We start from the raw sequence: 16,176 nt of genomic DNA on the forward strand, positions 1-16,176 counted from the left end.
GAACGGCCGCTAAATAAAAAAACACTATGCGGTGGCTAACAAAAAAACTAACAATCGGTTTAATCAAAACCGTTCGGTTTAACTAAAACCGGGTTAACCGATCTAATACTATAAATAAAAAAACTAAACGAACGGGGAGGGCGAGCGGCTCACAACAGTGACGATGTCATACAGGAGACGGTGGCGCTGGCTCGGGCGACGGACGGCGGACAGGGCGACGACTGCGGGTGGCCTCCGGCGGCGGGGAAGGAGATGAACAGAACGGGCGCGGCGTGGGCGGTCTGGTGGTGGAGGTGGCTCGCATTGGGGATGTCGGGGTCGTGCTGCGCAGGGACGGCGGCTCTGTGCTCCGGCGAGGACGCAGGTCGTCGGGACGGCGCCTCCAGCGAGACCTGGGTGGCAAAAACATGTCAAAATGACGCGAGATGGCGAGGCAAGTTGATTGACAGGGAATAAGAGGGTTCGGGTGCGCCACCGGCGACGGAAACGACAACGAGAAGCTCGGCTCTGGCGAGAAGCGAAACGACGGGGCGACGACTACGAGTGGTTAGAGGGCTAATGAAGTGGCTGAATGGAGAGAGGGGCTTCGGGGATTTTATAGGCACGGAGAGGAGGCGCTGGGCTGCGGGATAAGCTTTATCCCCGAGGGCGTCGTGCGGTGGTTGCGGGCGGTGATGGTGTGAGCTCTATCCGAGCGGAGCGAGCGGGAGGTTAGGGACGATGGGCGGGCCCCATGCGTCAGCGGCAGCAGCGGGTAGCAAGCGAAGGGAGGAGCGGGCGGCTCGTGCGTGCGGTGCTAGGGCGTTGGCCTCCTGGCGCTTGCCTGGCTGGCCGCTGGCTGTCCTAGCGCTGCGGCTGGGCCATGGCCTCGCTGGCCTGTGGCTGGGCCGATGGGCTCGCGCGCACGTGGGTGAGTGCGAGTGCTATTTTTTTAAACAAAAAGAAAACTCCAATAGAAAGAAATTAATTAGAAACTCTACATAGGCATATTATATACCAAAATGCTGAGAAAAATATCAAGAATAAGATGAAATATTTTCCAAGTTCAAATAAATTATATAAAAATTCATAAAAGTCAAACAGTGCTACTGTTGCATTTAAAATCAATGAAAACATTTTTAAAATAGCAAAATTATTTGAAATTTATTTTCTCCTAATATTGTATTGAAGGGAATCATTTTACCCTTATTTCCATATATTTATTTTTAGGAGAAAAATAATTTGAATAGAAACCCAAATAACTCCCAACTAGATTTGAATTTGGAACTTCAAACAACTTCAAATGGAAAATGAGTTTCAAATAACTTCAAAGTGACTTCCAAATTATTTCGTTGAAACTTCCAACTCTCTTTCTTTGAATTTGAAGAAGTCAATTTATCTTCCCTCGTGAACTCATTGAGTTGCTTAAAGTTTCTATGTTTGAAATATTTCAAATGGAATTCAAATAATTTTCAAACCCCTTTTCATTTCTTTAAATGAAAGAAGTCATATTATCTTCACTCTAGAGTTTTGTAATGAAATGAATTTGAATTCATAGAGATCAAAAATGCAAGATGAAGGTTTTGGGAAAGTCATTTTATTCCCTCTTATTCAGCTTTCAAAAAGTTTCAATTTCCACTTAATTTCACACAATCAATCACACAACAAACAAACAGTCATAATTATTTATTTAATATAACATTCCAAAATTTAGAATTTTGGGATGTTACATTCCTAATGTGTTTCCTTGGAGTCAGTCCGCACCCCCAGCCACTACAACAACCATGTGAACCGTCGCTAGTAGGCCTTACTCCATCCACCTCCAGTGATCCCCTATATCGGAATGCTCTGTCATCTACCCAACGCAATCTGTTTTATCCACATTCTTTGTCAGTCAAGTTTTGCAGTTGTGCCTAGAATTGATCTCAACTTTATCTCTCCATTGTTCTTTCTATCATATGTATAATCCCAGACATCTTCGTTGCGGCATCAACTCCGGTGAATCTCGGTCGACCTCAAAGCCACCATAGTCCAAAAGTTTATCGAATAAGCAAGGAGTCCCACCCCCTACGCCCACGAGATATTGTTTCGGAGTCTCGCCAATGGCATGGTGTCAAATTCTGTTATGCGGCTCGGATGCCAACCAACGTCATGGACTAACATTCCATGCTACCGCCCATCTCAAACTCACGAACCTTTTCATGGACTAGCTACCCAGCCCAATGGTGACACCCTAAAAAATTGGAAACAATACAACGCTTTTGCACGGTGTCCCATCGGACTGCTTCCTGACTCAACGTATCTCTGCCATATGGCCAATTTTCTAGCGCCATCACTTATCCCATGAATTAGCATTTCATGAATCCACACAATGAGACGAGCGCACAGGATAAAATGTGCAGATGATCATGGGCACTGAAACACCATGCTCTTCTAGACTCACCTAAAATATGTGAGGAACATTTTTCTGTGTGGAAATACGGCTGGAACATAATATATATAGTGTTACTATTCATCATCCAGGGTGCAAAATAAGTTATTCTTCACCCGAGGTAATCTAACGATCATTTCATAATTAAATTATGTTTGAAATTCAAATAGTTACATTCCTATTGATTCACTACGTAAGATTTGACATAAGAAAATAAAAATATAGGTCATAAGACAAGAAAAATTACAGTTTATGTGTATTTTAGACTATGTTTGTAATTTTACATAACATAAAATATTTTTAACGGCGATTATATATTTTCTTACGGTCTCTTTTTGCGTCGGAAATAAGACAAAACTTACGAAACGTAAAATTACGGTGCATTGATGGTAAAATAGAGGGGGGTGAAGAATAACTATTCCTCACCCAGGGTGACGAATAGCGCGACCCTATATATATATATATAGTGAATAATATTGACAAGAGCGTGGGGCGAGGCCACCAGGTTTTTGTTACAACATCCCACCGCTAGGGGGGACTATCCCCCAGGAGCAAGGGCACACAACCACGCATCCACGTGCCCACGCCAATCTTCGCAGAACCACCCACGCCATGCTTTCCGGATGGCGAAGAGGGGGGCATCTCGCCCCTGAAGACCACAGAGTTTCGCCGTTTCCGGAGGTGCCAACAATAGTAGGATGAAGGCGTCTGGCTATGCCTTGCTGACAGTAGCGGAGGCGTCGAAGAGGTGAAGCTCCTGCACAATACACCCGGCCGTGCACAGGCAGAGGGCGCTCCAAAAAGCGCGCGTGAAGGGGCAGCCAAAGATGAGGTGATCGGGCGTCTCAAGAGCAACACCGCACTCAGGACACCCAGCCTCGCGAGGCTCGATGATGTTTTTCTTGAGCAAATTGTCGCGTGTGTGGATCCGCTCGAGCATGAGAAGCCATGCGAAGAAACGGACACGTGACGGCACGGGCGACTTCCAAAGGAAGGCAGCATTAGAGGTGTTCTCGCCACCGAACCAGGCGAGCACGTACACTGCCCTAGAGGCGAGGCCATCCCGTGGCGCACGACACAGCACCATGCTCCAGAGATTAGTGGGGTCGTCACAGGGCTCCCCGATGAGGGGGAGGAGCACCAAACGCTCCCTTGCTGCAGCAGCAGTGAGCCGAGGAACGAGGACGACATCGAGGCCGAGAGCACACACCGTCTAGACTGACGCCTCGGGGGGTGTGGCATAGGTGGCGAACGCGGGGAAGGCGCACCGAAGCAGCCCACAGGGGAGTCAGTGGTCGGCTCAGAAAGCGGTTTTCTGGCTGTCCCCCACCACGACTCGAGTGAGGGACCTATAGAGAGGCAGAAGCTCACGGAATCCCCTCCCCCCCCCCCCGGTGCGCCCCGACCAAGGGTGACCCACGAGCTTCGATGAGTAGGCGATCCCTGAGCTCGCCCCAGACCCACGATGTCCAGCGTGACAGGACAACGACGTGGAGTTGATGGAGCATTTTGAGGAGGAGGGCGTCGTTCTGCATGGCGAGATCCCGGACACCGAGGCCACCCTCCGCCTTCGCCCAACATACCAGATGAAAGGAAAATAAACATTAGCCACTCGATGAAAAATATTCTATGATATGAATGACATCTCTTGTCCTATTCCTATTCACATGATTGGAAAAGTTTAAACTCAACCGGCTGAAAACAGCATCGCGTAAACTGGTTACTCTGCTCGACACGTGTCCTTGAGAGAACGAGGCCACCGCTTTACCCTTGAGCTTATCTCCTTCACACGGCTGATCCTCCACGCATTTTCCCCCTCATGTTCTTTCCTCTCCCCACCTCCTCTTTTGTTGCATCTGAGAGGGAGAGATTCCCATGGCGACGCCGACCACCAGCTGTACCCCGCCCAAATAGGAGTTATTGCTGCGAGCGAGGGGCAAACGCGACCATGAGTTGTGTGCTCCTCGCTCTAGGGGCGCACCACCATTCCTGCAAGTTGGAAGCAGCAGTTTGCTGCTCGCCATGGGTGCACGGGCCACAAGCATAGCATCGCTGCCGCTGTTGCATCACAGCAGGAAGACCGAAGGCTGGCGCCACTCATCGTCGGTGCTGCAACGCAGCGCGCAGGATGGAGGTTGGGCTGCTCACTGCCGTTGTTGCAAGGCAACACGAAGGCTGGAGGCGAGCGCTGCTCGACGCTGGTGCTGCAATGCCCCGTGGAGGAGGTGATGTGTTGGAGCTTATTTTCATGTCGTCGAGGTTGCATTGTAGCGCCACCCCCGGCTGCCATGGAGCGCCGCCCGGTCGTTGGTGCTGCGACGGGGTTGGAATGGACTCCGCCAGGGCTGCAATGAAGCTTTCGCCGGAGATGTTGCGCTCGGTGTTTCCATGGAGCATCGCCCGGGCCTGCATCGGGGCTCCGCCAAGTCATTGGAGCAGCGATGCGGTCGAAACGGACTCTGACGAGACTGCAATGAAGCTTCGCCGGAGCTGCAATGAAGCTTCACGGAGACGTCAGGCTCGGTGTTGCCATGGAGCAGCCCTCGAGTGGCTCCCGGTGCTACGTTGCAGCGGTCGCCGGCGGCTCTAAGAGTTGCGATGCAACGGTCGCCGGTGATTCTGGTCCCGAGATGTCGTAGGCGCAGGTATCACGGTGGGTTGTTGTCTTCAGAGGAGACATCGGTTGTTGAACTGAATCGCGTGGTGGATGGGTACAGAGGAAGGAAGACGCCAGGCTGCCTTGCTGAGATCGGCGGCCACCGGTGCCATATCGAATGTCTAATTAGGCGGATGATTTTTCTAGAAAATCAATCGGCTGATTTGTAGCCGCGGCCCACAGGATTTGAGATACATGTCATCTTTGTTCCTACAAGTTTTCTATTCCTGTAATATTCATATCCTATGGTGGTTGTTCCCTGCTCTCTACACGGATCCACCCCCGTCCCCCGGTGTTTCCTATTTAGCGCTGCAAGCGCCGATTATTGGCTATTTCTGCAAACCAGCGCCTGCAGAAGCGTTAGCTGGACTCGGCCCATTCCATTTTTCGTCGTAAACAAAAATTTATACACGTCTTCGTTGCAATTCGATCATGCGACCTTCGGGTCATTGGCACGAGGCGCTAACCACCACAGCACCTAGCGTCAGCTACACAGCTACAGCTTCTTCATATCTTTCTTCTGTAGAGCCTAAGATGCGGTTCTATCCCAATCACATGATGAATTCATGATTGGGGCACAACCGCATTTTGAGCGCATAGCAAGGTGGATATCATTACAACATACCTTGTACTGAATAGATGAGAATACAAGATAAAGGCTTACACTCACCACAAGCTACATCATGAATACAACAGTTCGTCAATACATAGCAATCATCGTACAGAAGAGCGGGATCTGACTACGGATGAAACCAAACAAAAAACAAGAACGACATCCACCCTGCTAGTCTCAAGCTCCCGACCCGGAAACTATCCCTTGATCAAAGAAGAAGAAGAAGAAGAAGAAGAAGAAGAAGAAGAAGAAGAAGAAGAAGAAGAAGAAGAAGAAGAAGAAGAAGAAGAAGAACTCCAAAAGCAATCAAGCATCGCTCTCATGTCAGATCATTGCATTACATGTACCTGCAACTGTTGTTGTAGTAAGCTGTGAGCCACGAGGACTCAGCAATCCCATTACCATGGGTATCAAGACTAGAAAAGCTTAATGGGTATGGAATGGATAAGTGGTGAGGTTTGCAGCAGCACTAAGCATTATATGGTGGCTAACTTACAAGTACAAGAAAAAGATGAGAAACTACGCAACAGTCGCAAACTAATAATGATCAAGAAGTGATCCTAAACTACTTACGTTCAAACATAACCCCACCGTATTCTCTTCTCGAACTCACTCGAAAAGAGATGGTCACGGTTACACACGCGGTTGGTGTATTTTACTTCAGATCTGGTGTCAAGTTATCTACAATCGGATATTAAAAATTCCCATCTGCCACATAACCGCGGGCACGACTCTCGAATGTTTAAACCCTGCAGGGGTGTCCCAACTTAGCCCATGATAATCTCTCACGATCCACAGAGACAATCCTCCATCGCGGGATAACCCGATCAAACTCGGGATACCGGTGCACAAGACATTTCGACAATGGTAAAATAAGTCCAGCAAGACCTCCCGACATGTCGACACCCTGATAGTAGCCGCGCTATCTCGTCTCAAGCCACGATGGATGAACTACGCGTACAGGTGCCAAAGAAAATAACCCAGGTTGCCCCGGGGTGGCCCCGCACAGTGCTCTAGTTTGGACCAGCACCAACAACACTGGCCCCCCTTTATTATGTGGAATTAAGAATCCTCGAGGATGCGACCCCCTATGCAAATTAATTAATTATCAAGTTTATTATGTTGAGCAAATGTTAAAACCATTGTTGGGCCTTGCTGGAAGAGTTTTATTCAAAGCGAACTGTTAAGGGGGGCCATAAACCCCGACCGCGTTAGGAACGCAAAATTCAAGGAACATAGCACCGGTATGACGGAAACTAGGGCGACAAGAGTGGAACAAAACACCAGGCAAAAGGCCGAGCCTTCCACCTGTTACCAAGTATATATATGCATTAATTAAATAAGAGATATTGTGATATCCCATGATATCCATGTCCCAACATGGAACAACCTGCAACTACACCTGCAACTAGCAACGCTATAAGAGGGGCTGAGCAAAGTGGTAACATAGCCAAACAACGGTTTGCTAGGATGGTGGAAAAGGTTAGAGGTTGTCATGGCAATTTGGGAGGCTTGATAAACAAGTGGTAGGTAGACATAGCGATAGCATCGAGATAACAAGCAAAGCAAAGGTAGTAGTGGTATCCAGGATAATGGTCATCTTGCCTAAAATCCCGCTAGGAAGAAGATCGAGTCCATGAAGTAGATGAACGGGCGTAGTCGAACGAATCCTCACAATCACAACGAAACTGGAAGTATCAAGAAGAAGCAAACAACTCGGTAAACAAACATATCATAACCATGGCATGATGCACAATCAAGTATGATGCATGTCCATTTAAATAAGGCATGGCATGGCAAAGTGCAACAAACAATACTACAAATTAAGTGGGGCTCAATATGCAACGAGTTGCATATTGACGAAACACCACATTCAAGTATTTAGTTCGCTCTCATTTATGCTACTCATCAATATTAAATGTTGTTAACATGGCAAGAGGTCATAATTAAACTAACTATTTAGGCAAGTTTAAATGAGGCCGGAAACATTCAACAACAATTCTGGTAAATCCCCACATGTCATTTAGCAATTTAGTGCAAAAAATAATTTTAAACATTTTAAATGTTGTTATCATAATGCGGATGACATATACAAGTTTTATGTAATTTTATGAAAATGTTGACATGAGCATGTTCTGAAGCATTTGGTCACCATGGCAGAACGAAAGGGGTGCCACGGCAACGACAACGGAAATGGTGCCAAGGCAACATTCCGATGATCCAACAACTCATCGAGATGTCGGTGCAAAAGAAAGTGTGGATGTACGGAACATGCAAAAGATGGTGGGGTGATCCCGGTTACCGGGTTCCCACGGGTCGACGGCATGGCAAACGAGGAGGAACATGCAACAAATAATCGCATGCAGTGCAAACACGAGCAATCGTCCACGAGTGTCATCTCGTCGGTTATACTTTCGAAGCGTGCATTTTGAGGCGGACCGAGTCAGTGCGAAGTAGAGGAACTAGGCGTTCTCGGGACGGTCGTAGAGGAAGTAGTGGTGCACGGCGACGATAGTGGAAGTGGTGGTTCACGTTTCATAGTCGTACACACTCCGTAGATGATCGGTGTCACAACGAGGAACTTGACGTCCACGGGGTCGACGATAGAGGTACTGTAACGCCCTCGATGCGGCTATATCTCCCACGTGTCGAAGCACGACTTAGATCCATAACCGCATTGAAAGCAATGTCGCAAGTGAGGTAATCTTCACACAACCCATGTAATACATAAGGGAAAGAGATACATAGTTGGCTTACAATCGCCACTTCACACAATTACATGAAACAAAGCATTACATCATTCAGATACAATCAAGGTCCGACTACGGAACCAAGATAAAGAAGAGTACCCCAAATGCTACACATATCCCGGATCGTCCCCAACTGGGCTCCACTACTGATCAACTGGAAACGGAACAACATAAAGGACAAGATCTTCATCGAGCTCCTCCTGAGCTTGGTTGCGTCACCTTTACGATATCATCGGCACCTGCAAGCTGGTTTTGGAAGTATCCGTGAGTCACGGGGACTCAGCAATCTCACACCCTCGCGATCAAGACTATTTAAGCTTATGGGTAAGGTAAAGGTATGAGGTGGAGCTGCAGCAAGCGACTAGCATATATGGTGGCTAACATACGCAAATGAGAGCGAGAAGAGGAGGCAAAGCATGGTCGAGAAACTATGATCAAGAAGTGATCCTAGAACAACCTACGTCAAGCAAAACTCCAACACCGTGTTCACTTCCCGGACTCCGCCGAGAAGAGACCATCACGGTTACACACGCGGTTGATGCATTTTAGTTAAGATAAACTTCAGGTTTTCTACAACCAGACATTAACAAATTCCCATCTACCCATAACCGCGGGCACAACTTTTGAAAGTTCAAATCCCTGCAGGGGTGTCCCAACTTAGCCCATCACAAGCTCTCACGGTCAACGAAGGATATTCCTTCTAGCGGGAAGACCCGATCAGACTCAGAATCCCGGTTACAAGATATTTCGACAATGGTAAAACAAGACCAGCAAAGCCACCCAGATGTGCCGACAAATCCTGATAGGAGCTGCACATATCTCGTTCTCAAGGCACACCGGATGAGCAAGACGTCGGGTAAGCCAGCCCAGAGTTGCCCCTGGTAGCCTCGGACATCGCTTAGTTGGACCAACACTTAGAGAAGCACTGCCCCAGGGGGTTAAAATAAGATGACCCTTGAGCCGGCCGACTCAAGGGAAAGAAAAAGGCTAGGTGGCAAATGGTAAAACCAATGTTGGGCCTTGCTGGAGGAGTTTTATTCAAGGCGAACTGTCAAGGGGTTCCCATTATAACCCAACCGCGTAAGGAACGCAAAATCCGGGAACATAACACCGATATGACGGAAACTATGGCGGCAAGAGTGGAACAAAACACCAGGCATAAGGCCGAGCCTTTCACCCTTTACCAAGTATATAGATGCATTAATTAAATAAGAGATATTGTGATATCCCAACAAGTAAACATGTTCCAACAAGGAAAAAACATCTCCATGTTCCAACAAGGAACAAACTTCAATCTTCACCTGCAACTAACAACGCTATAAGAGGGGCTGAGCAAAGCGGTAACATAGCCAAACAACGGTTTGCTAGGACAAGGTGGGTTAGAGGCTTGGTTCAACAATATGGGAGGCATGATAAGCAAGTGGTAGGTATTGCAGCATAGGCATAGCAAAAGAGCGAGCAACTAGCAAGCAAAGATAGAAGTGATTTCGAGGGTATGGTCATCTTGCCTGAAATCCCGCAAGGAAGAAGAACGAGTCCATGAAGAAGACAAACGGACGTAGCCAACGTATCCTCACAAACGCAACGTTACCGGATCCAACCCGAAGAAGCAACACCGGAAATAAGCACACAACATAGTAAACAACCAACACATAAACATGGTATGATATGCGGGATGTGGTATGCGATGCATATGCATGATTTGCAAAGGAATGATTGAACCTGGCCTCAACTTGGAAGTCCAAGAGTGCCACTGGAAAGGTGAGGTGATTCGGTTGAAATCGATATAAAGATCACCGGAATCGGATGCACGGTTTGGAAATGGCAAGCAAAACAAATATGGCACCGGTCTGCGATAAACAGCAAATAGACATCTAAATGCAACAAGATAGTTATGCTATAGCACTCAAACATGGCAAAAAAATACATGGAAGGGATCCACTCGAGATGCTTAACAAAAGATGAACACTGAGCTACGGCTAATTCACTCATTAACAGGTCCAAACAAGCATGGCAAAAATGCAAATGATAACAGGTTTCAGACTTCGTGAAATTAACACAAGTCTGGAATTTATTATCAGGAAGCATACTTTGCAGCATGAAAACTATATGCTACAGGAACTTAACATGGCAAATCAAGGCATGGCATGAAGCTACTCAAAGCACTTAACAAAAGTCCCTTAGTGACCTTGAGCCAAAAGGGATCAGAAAATACAATTGCAAGCATGTGAACATGGAAAAAACATAAACAGATCTCAGACTTAGTGAAAAACTGGAGCATGCAAAACAGTTAACGAGTGGGCCTGTTTACAAGCTTGATGCACTCACTACAGAGCATAGCATGACAAACTAAGCATACAACCATCAATAATACATGGCATAGAAGCTAGACATGGTAAGAACAACAACATAGCATGCACGGATCAATAGCAACATCCTCGGCAAAATCGCTAACAAGTCAACAATCTGCCAGGATTCACGATATAGCAAAAGTAGAGCTCGATTGACTCAAGCTAAGGTGATCCATAAATGCAAACAAAGACATGGATGGATAGAGCACCACAATATTTATAAAACAACCTTACTGATCATCCTCAAAAGAGGCACGGATCACTAGGAAATAACATGAACATATGGCATAACAACAAAATCAGGACAAAGTCCCTGAAAACAGAATTACCGATTACGCTACTTTGCAAGCTTGTGCTAGTCACCACAAATATCACAAAAATAAATGGTAAGCACCACTGTAAAGATGGCATGGCATATTACAAAACACAAGTAGAGCTCAGGACGAGCACGGCGGAGAAGAGCGACGAGGAGGCGCAGCGAGGCGCAAGCGACGGCAGAGACGAACCGGGCCGGGAGGGCCGGATCTGGGCGCCTCGAGCCCGGCGGCGCGGGGACGGCGGCGGAGCCACATGGCGGCGCACGAGTGGAGGAGGGGGCGGCGGTGCTGAGGTAGCGGCTCCTGATTGGCTGGAGCGACGTGGCGGCGGCGGCGGGACGGACATGTACGGCGGCGCTGAGGGAGGAGTTTTAGGGTTTCGGGGAAAAGATCCGAAAACGAAATGAAGGGGTCTATTTATAGAGGTAGAGGGAGCTAGGAAGCTCCAAATGAGGTGCGGTTTGCGGCCACACGGTCGTGATCGAACGCTCTAGATGATGGAACAGGTTTAGGTGGGTTTTGTGCCACTTTGGAAGGGTGTTGGGCTTCAACACACACAAGGCCTTTTCGGTCCCTCGATTAACCGTTGAGTATCAAACGAAGTCCAAATGGCACGAAACTTGACAGGCGGTCTACCGGTAATGAACCAAGGCCGCATGGCAAGTCTACCGGTAGTGACAGGCGGTCCAATCCGAAAACGTTTAACACCCGCACACAAAAAGAGGTAGAAAGGGACACAGGGTGACATAGAAGCGCCGGATTGCAAAACGGACAACGAGGAAAATGCTTGGATGCATGAGACGAACATGTATGCAAATGAAATGCACATGATGACATGATATGCAATGCATGACACACAAGCAAAGACAAGGCAACAACAGTGAATAACTGGAGGACACCTGGCACATCGGTCTCGGGGCGTTACAACACACCACCACTACGAGAGGATCTCGTCCCGAGATCTAGAATGGCACCATAGGGAAAAACGGAAGAGAAAGAGAAGAGGTAAAACTAAGTTGCTTCTTTGACCAATGAGTGAAACCAAGGAACCTTGCGAGGTTGAGCAAATTGAAAGAAAGAAAGCAACGGAGATGGACAAAGTTGAAAGCACTCCGTTAAGAAAGAGGAATAAGAAAGACCCGATTCGGGTAGCACTCCGGTTGAGAAGGGAGGCAAAAACTTGATGGGATGAAAAGAACTTGAGTAGAGGACACGACACTCCGGTTAAACAAGATAGAGAAGGAATAAAACTGATATAATTTGGATAGCACTTCGACTATAAATGGAAGAAATTGAACATGATCTTGACAAACCGAGATGAGGAGTGAAAAGAGCAACATCAATAGACCTCCAGGAGAAAGAATAGAATAAAGATAATTGAGACAAAAGAATGTAGAAGACAATGCCAACTTCTGCTACCAAAGAGCTTGAAAAGGCATCTTTAGGAGAAGGGTTGAACGGAGTTGTTGGAAAACCAACAACGAAAAGAATAAGCTTGATATGGTCTTATGTAATACATCTCAAATTATGATGTGACAACCTGCCACTCACGGAAAAAGAATTGAATTGGAATGAACAAGGAGACGAGAACGCTATTTCACCGGGAGGATAGATGAAGAACTTGGGTCATTTATGAGCACCATATAACAACAATCGTTAGGGAAGGCTTTAGGTGAAATATAACCCATGACAATTCCAACGAATAGGTTGATGGATTTAAAATACCTCATTCTTAACAATGTGTGAATCATGAAGCATGAACTCAAATTATCAAGAATGATGTAAAACCACCTCCAATGATACGGTAGAAAGAAATGCACTCTGGATTGCAAGATGAAGAAATACTTGAGCTCCTCTGAAAAGAATCTTGATGAACCCTTCGAGAAGGAGTTAAATCCTTGAAGAACCATCATGTAGAACCTCCATGAAGAACTACATTAAACAAAAGAATGATCAAACGGAAAGAAAGGGTAGTTGAAAACACAAGGTGAAACCTTGTAAAGATTTAGATAGATCTCCGTGATAACATAATTGCGAGAGCTTGGAACTCCGGGAAAGAAAGATGAGCACTTGAAGCCAAGAATATGTATGATGAACCACTCCGGAATAAGGAATTGAATCAACTCGATGAAACAAGAATAAGAATTACATTATGCTTATCCTTCCCCAATTCAAATTGATGACAACCAATGGAATTGGCATACTACTTATTCTCATAGAAAGGATTAAGATAGATAATGCGCAAACTTGAAGAGGCCTTCGATGATCCACCGGTAGGATTTGAAAGAACGGAAGTATGATAACGTAAGAAGAGGAATCTTGAACAAACCACCGTAAGAATTGAAAATGAACGAAGAAAAGATAAAGGAACACCGGAAAGAATTAGCAAATGAACAAAGAAGCTTGAGGGGATTTAGATACATCAGAACTTAGTGAAAAACTGGAGCATGCAAAACAGTTAACGAGTAGGCATGTTTACGAGCTCGATGCACTCACTATAGAGCATGGCATGACAAACTAAGCATACACCCATCAAGAATACATGGCATAGAAGCTAGACATGGCAAGAACAACAACATAACATGCACGGATCAATAGCAACATCCTCGGCAAAATCGCTAACAAGTCAACAATCTGCCAGGATTCACGATATAGCAAAAGTAGAGCTCGATTGACTCAAGCTAGGTTGCTCCATAAATGCAAGCAAAGACATGGATGGATAGAGCACCACAATATTAACAAAACATCCTTACTGATCATCCTCAAAAGAGGCACGGATCACTAGGAAACAATATGAACATATGGCATAACAACAAAATCAGGACAAGGACTTAGTGAAATTCTAAGTCCCTGAAAATAGAATTACCGATTACGCAACTTTGCAAGCTTGTGCTAGTCACCACAAATATCACAAAAATACATGGTAAGCACCACTGTAAAGATGGCATGGCATATTACAAAACACAAGTAGAGCTCCAGATCATAGCATGCACACATTAATCATGGCAAAAATGGTAAAATGCCATTTGCTGAAATAGATATGACAAATTACTCACATAGCCCTCTTTCAATAGCATTTCGGGCATCAAGATGAGCTCAAATGAAAATGATGCAATGAGATGAAATGATGTACTCGTCGAGACGAACATTTAGATATGCTACACGCACGAATCGGAACTACGAGTGCAGAGTTATGACATGATGAATATGCATAAAAATTACTAGGACTTGGCAGTTTTCAGGAAAAAAATAGACGAGCGTTATATAGTTACACAGCGCACGGGCGGAGGATAGCGGGTTCTCACCCTGTGGGCTCAGCCCAGCTGCAGAAGAGAGAGGAGGTAGGCGGGGCAGGCCGGCGCTGGCCTGCTGGGCCGGATTCGGGCGCGCAGCCCACTTGGAGGTCTCCCTCCTCCCGATCCCTCCTGGATCGGGGAGACAGGAGGCGGCGATCCAGGCGCGTTGCCGGCGAGCCGGCGAAAGGACAGCGCCAGGAGAGGGGGGCGGCGGATCCCGGTCCAGCGGGGCCAGATCCAGGCTAGGCGGCGACGGGGAGCCGCAGTGGGGCGCGGACGAGCTCGGATCCGGCTCCCCGGCGGCGAACGGCGGAGCAGGGCGGCAGAAACCGGTCGCCGGAGTTGGTCGCCGGCGTCGGCGGACGAGCGCGGCGGAGAAGAGAGACGAGGAGGCGCGGGAAGGCGCAAGCGACGGCGGAGACGAACCAAGTCGGGAGGGCCGGATCTGGGCGCCTCGGGCCCGGCGGCGTGGGGACGGCGGCGGAGCCACGTGGCGGCGCGCGAGTGGAGGAGGGGGCGGCGGTGCTGAGCTGGCGGCTCCTGATTGGCTGGAGCGACGTGGCGGCGGCGGCAGACACATCCAGCAGCGGGACGGACATGTCTGGCGGCGCTGAGGGAGGAGTTTTAGGGTTTCGGGAAAATATCCAAAAACGAAAATGAAGGGGTCTATTTATAGAGGTAGAGGGAGTTAGGAAGCTCCAAATGAGGTGCAGTTTGCGGCCACGCGATCATGATCGAACGCTCTAGATGATGGAACAGGTTTAGGTGGGTTTTGAGCCACTTTGGAAGGGTGTTGGGCTGCAACACACACGAGGCCTTTTCGGTCCCTCGGTTAACCGTTGGAGTATCAAACGAAGTCCAAATGGCATGAAACTTGACAGACGGTCTACCGGTAGTGAACCAAGGCCGCATGGCAAGTTTCGGTCCAATCCGAAAATGTTTAACACCCGCACACGAAAAGAGGTAGAAAGGGACACCGGATGACATAGAAGCGCCGGATTGCAAAAGGACAACGGGGAAAATGCTTGGATGCATGAGATGAACATGTATGCAAATGAAATGCACATGATGACATGATATGCAATGCATGACACGCAAGCAAAGACAAGGCAACAACAGCGAATAACTGGAGGACACCTGGCACATCGGTCTCGGGGCGTTACAGGTACACACGTTGTCAGGGTACTTGTCGGAACCATAGAGTCGGTGTGCTTGTTCGAACGTCGGTCTTGCCGGTGGGGTACTTGGCGAAAAATCCCGGAGACGATGCTTGACGGTCCGCGTACGGGTCTTGGCAACGTTTTTGCCAACCCAAAACAAAGCAAGACAAAAGGCCTCTCGTGTGCAGCGCGCGAGTAGCGGCAGGAGATGGCGGGCCATAGCTGCTCATGCCCAACAATGAAACAACAAAATCGGCCATGACTTAGTGGTGGTGCAGCACATCAGGAGGCAGGGCGTTGTAGGAGAAAGGGGTCAGAGATGGGGGGCAGTAGCAGCAGAGCGAAGCAGAAATGATGGAGCTCGGGGTTCGTGGTGCAGGGGGCACGAGAGGCACCATGGATGCAGAGGAGACAAGGTGCACGTCAGCAAGGCGGAACAGGCCGGAGGTCGAGGTCGCCAAGGGAGGGAGGCAACAGGGGCGCCGCGATGCTGATGGCCTCGCGGGCCATGGCAGGAGTTGCAGCGGCGAACATGTGGTCGGGCGCGACCGAGAGAAGCGAGGGCTTCGCGCGCAAGAAGGACGCGGCAACCGGAGGGGTCGCGAGCAAGGAGCTCTTCTCCT

This window comes from Triticum aestivum, chromosome 1A (assembly GCF_018294505.1).
Source record: "Triticum aestivum cultivar Chinese Spring chromosome 1A, IWGSC CS RefSeq v2.1, whole genome shotgun sequence".
Classification (NCBI taxonomy): Eukaryota; Viridiplantae; Streptophyta; class Magnoliopsida; order Poales; family Poaceae; genus Triticum; species Triticum aestivum.